The 4,454-nt window shown below is 51.5% G+C and overlaps 1 protein-coding gene across 1 annotated transcript in view; it reads left to right on the forward strand.

The window, feature by feature from the left end:
• Positions 1-292: 292 nt before the first annotated feature.
• Positions 293-4,454, forward strand: part of Eya2 (EYA transcriptional coactivator and phosphatase 2) — a 169,089-nt gene continuing 164,927 nt past the window's right edge. The window contains exon 1 of the mRNA XM_031372772.1: positions 293-507. The gene's annotated coding sequence lies outside the window, so the exon portion shown is untranslated. The remainder of the gene's footprint in view (positions 508-4,454) is intronic.

The following is a 4,454-nucleotide window of genomic DNA, read 5'->3' on the forward strand; positions in this document are numbered from 1 at the left end:
CGTGGATGCAAAGTTCCAGGACAACAGAAAACGAGTTGGTCTTGTTCTAGTGGAACAGTTGGCCTGACACGGACGGTGGATGGATGGATGGATAGATGGATGGATGGATAGATAGATGATGGGTGGGTGAATGATGGATGGATGGAAGCTTGTGTGCGGTCCCCGTCTGCGCTGCTGACTCTCTGGGGCCGTGCCTGGCCGCGGTGAGGACGCTGCGGGCCGGGAGGCGGCGTGGGCGTCGCCGCAGGGAGGAGGCCGGCGCGTCCCTCCTCCGGGAGCGCAGTGGCGGCAGCGAGAGCAGCGCGCACTGCAGGGCCGAGTCCCCGCCCGGAGCCAGCGCCGCGCCCCGCGGCCCCCACGCACGGCGCGGCCCGGCGGGGGCGCAGGAGACCTGCGGCCGGGACAGGGGGCCGGTCCCCGGCACAGGAGGCCGCCGCAACCCTGCGACATTCGCTCCGCGTGCCATCCCCCGGCCCGGGCCGCTCGGGACGCCTCTGCACTGTGCGGGTGAGTACCGCGCTCAGGGACGCGGGGCGGGATCGCGTCTCCCGGGGACACAGTAGGCGCTAAAAGAGCACAGACCCGGCCGCCGAAGGCAGATTCAGTCTCGAGATCCCTTTGGGTCTCAGGGCCTCAGTTTCCCCTCGAGTTCCAGGTGAGGGGGTGCGGGGCGCAGTGACTGAAGTTGCCAACTCCAGGGCGCCGGACAAGTGCAAGACGAGGCCGGGTCTCTGCGTTTGGTTCGTTGCCTGGCCTCGGTGCAGACTCGTGGTGAATCTCAGATTCTACCCAAAAGGATCCCAGAGGCAAGCTGATGCCCGAGGCTGGGGTGGTGGGGTGGCCGAGGAGCGGTGCAACCCGCTGGAACTCGGGGCCCGTGGCCCAGCCTCCCCCACGCCGATTTTCTTTTGAAAAGTCTTTACTATCCTGTAGCCCGCACTGGTCCAGCTCAGGGCGCTCATGCTGGAGCTGAAACTTAACACAACTTTCCATCAGGACGCTTAGACTGGGTTTCGTAGTAAGGGGAGAGCGCGCGGACTGGAGTTGCTTTAGCCGGGCAGCTGTGGACTGGCCCTAGCTGCTTCAGCGCGTTTCAAACAGCTCTCAAGCTCAGTATTAGGGAAGCTTGACCGGGAGAGGTATCCCATCGCTGAAGCCTCAGAATGCTTTGCTTAGCTGTGAAATGCGAGATTGTCTTGCAAGGTTCTTAGGGGTGCCAGAGCTCAGACTGACAGCCTTAGCTCCTTGCCCGCAGAAAAAGCAAGGCACACGCTACCGCCTATCCCTCCTCCCTCTTCCCATCCCCGTCCGAAATGCTACATAACTTTTAACGACTTTAAGTATATATAATATATAACGCGATATTATATATATAAATATGTCATGCGAGGTATAGAAGTCACTCCTGGTGGGAAGGTTTAACGAAGTGATGGAAAGTACTAGGATTTACAAACACCAGGGAAGTATTTGAATTCTGTCTGCGTTGGGAGCTCCCGCCCCAAGGAACTATAACTGGGGACAGTGGTTGTATTTGAAGCCGATTTATTAATTCCACAAGCCCTTGATGCTCGGATAAAAGAATTTTCTATGACCAGAGCATGGGTCAGCTTAGGAGAGGCACCAGCCCTCAGAGGTGTGTTAGACCCCAACATACACAGTTGTCCATGGGGACCAAGGCTGGGACTTTTCAAAACAATCCTTGGCAAGGGTCATTCTGCAGTTTTACTCAAGAAGTGGCCTCCCCTTCCCGCTTCTCTGCAGCATCTGCAAGTCCTGCAAGCCTAATACTTCTCTGTCTTTAGACAGCTTCAGATGGGGGGAAAGTTAATGGGCTATTTATGTAAGAAATGATAATGTTTTCAATCTTGTTTGTGACTGAGCATAATAATGAGCTTGAATTTGAAACTTGAAAATTTGCAGTTGTAGAAAAAAAAAACAATGTATGGATAGATCTGAGAGAACCTGAGGTGGTATGTGTGATTGTGTGAGTGTGTGTGAGAGTGTGTGTGTTTGTGTGCATTAAACTAGTTTTTAGGTCCCTACGCCCCTTTGTATCTTAGCTCACAACTCACTACACTGTTTCATCTTCAAAGAATCGCTTTTTCTTCCTGTGTCTTGGAGTGCTTGTGTGATGATGCACCCAAGTACATAAAAAATAACACATAAATTGTTTTCCTAGTATCAGATAACTAAACAATGTGAAGTAAAAATTAAAAGATATGTGCCCTGATTGTTTTTAAATTTTTTTAAAAAGCACTGTTTTAAATGACCTAAGTTCTAGCATCTTTTTGTGCTTTTTGTGTCGAGTTAAACACAGTCATAAAGAAACATGATTTGCTGACCGGTTACAGGATCAACATTTGGGATGGAGGACCACCCGTAGTACTGTGCTTCCAAAATCCCGAAGCCTGCTGCTTTAAATCCTGTGTAAGAGATTTCGAGTCTTGTTCCAGATGGATAAATTGATAAAATGCTAGCTGCTGTGGGGAGAGTGGGAAAGCCCACAGTGAAATGGGGCTGCGGCGTAGCCGGCCACTTTCAGAATTGGGTTGAATATGTTGTGGAGGCTCTGGCAGTTTAAAAAAAAAACGTATACACAGTCCAGGCACGTTCACTGAAGACGTCTTCTGATTCCCCAAAGACAAGATGACTCCATCCCCCACAGAGAAGAAACCATTTCCTTATTTTTTCAGCTATTTTCCCAAAGATAATTTGTGCCGGGAGCAGACCAGAAAGAACTAAGCAGCCAGCCGTCCAACTGTCACCAGCGCAAGCCGAGCTCAGGGCGAGAACTCTTTCTCTGTCCCCACCACCATCACCAGATGTGTGTTGGGTGTCCTCAGCTGCGATGTCCTTTTGGAAACTCATTAAGCCAGCAATAAACTTGCCCGTACAGTAAAAGCACAGGCTCTCACTGAGAGCGAGTGGAGTTCCGGGGTGACCCACAACAGATGCCTTTCTGGGCAGAGAGACAGGCAACGGCTGTCAGAAAAGGAAGGGAGGGGAGAGGTCTTGCTCAGCTGGGTCAGCTGCTGAAGCCCCTGCATCTAGGAGGACGAGTGGGAGCTGTGGTTGAAGCAGGGGCTGGTCCTTGCTGGGCAGGCCTCCCGCCCGTGGGGGATGCTCAGTCTGGCTCTCAGGCAGTGCCCAAAGCCCTGAGGTGTGTGTGTGGTGTGTGTCTGTGTGCAAAGGCTAGGAGGAAGGATTTGTTTCCTGTCACGTGGCTAGGGATACATTTACCTGCCTCTCACCTGGGCACCAGATACAAAGGGAGACTGTGGGCCCTGACAGAAATTCCTTAAGCGAGAGAATTCCCTTCCCAGAAGCTTCTGAAGGGGGAGGATTGCTTAGTTTTGTGGGCCTCCTGATCTTGAGGTTTCAGGCAGAGGGGGGCTGAGAGTCACTCCCAGACGCCACACTTTCTGCCTGTCACCAAGACTGAGTTCTGCTGTGGGTAGGAAACATTTTTCTTGCTATTTGTTCTGAATAAGGAGTTGAAGGCGTTTGCCCAGAGGCTTAGCCCTCGAGTTGAGAAAACATGGCTTGTTGACAGAACACACACACTCTCATTCCTTGCTCAGTCCTCAACACTCTTCCTGATTCCAGGCTCACGGACTGTGAGCACCCCGCTTCCTCCTCTGAGAGGCTGATCAAGAGTCCCAAACACACCACACACACACACACACACACACACACACACACACACACACACTTCTGGTAGGACAATTGGTGGAGAATTTGCCTGTGACAATACTGGCCTAATGGTGTTTGCCTAACACCTTCTAATCCAGGGAGGGTAAACCTTCCATCGGGGACTAATGCTTGAAATGACAACTGGTGGCTACAGACCTGCTTGGCTCACAGTAATTGACCGGCAGGAGCTCCCTCTTCTACAACTGTAATTCAGGACTAGGAAAGTACCTGCCTTGATGTGCCTAGAGCTGAAGGAAGCTGTGTGTGTGTGTGTGTGTGTGTGTGTGTGTGTGTGTGTGCTCCTTTTTCTTCTCACTTTCACGGCAGTGACACTAATAGTATTTTTCTCATTTACAGACCAGACTTAAGAGTCTCTTATAGAAACACACGTTGTTAAAAACAAACAAGCAAACACTCACCACACTTGGGGACTTGAATGCAGAGGACAGCAGTCACCTCATCTCATCCATTTTTCTGGCTCTTTACTCAAGGCCTTTGAGTGTTATTATTAAGAGCTGAGCTTTGTGAGGAAGGAAACTGAGTGACTGAGCACATGACTCACACAGGCCACAGATGAAACCCAAGCCTTCAGTTACCCATGGGTGCCTCACCCTTGTCCTTCGAAAACCCTTCTCTCCCTGCCCTTGGTGGGTGACGCTCACTTTGGATGATTCTGAACATACACAGAATAAATCATCTTCTGAAGCTGGCCTGGTTACAGTTTTGTTTCTTCTTCTTCCTCCTCCTCCTCCTCCTCCTCC

Source organism: Mastomys coucha, unplaced genomic scaffold, assembly GCF_008632895.1.
Source record: "Mastomys coucha isolate ucsf_1 unplaced genomic scaffold, UCSF_Mcou_1 pScaffold15, whole genome shotgun sequence".
Lineage (NCBI taxonomy): Eukaryota > Metazoa > Chordata > Mammalia > Rodentia > Muridae > Mastomys > Mastomys coucha.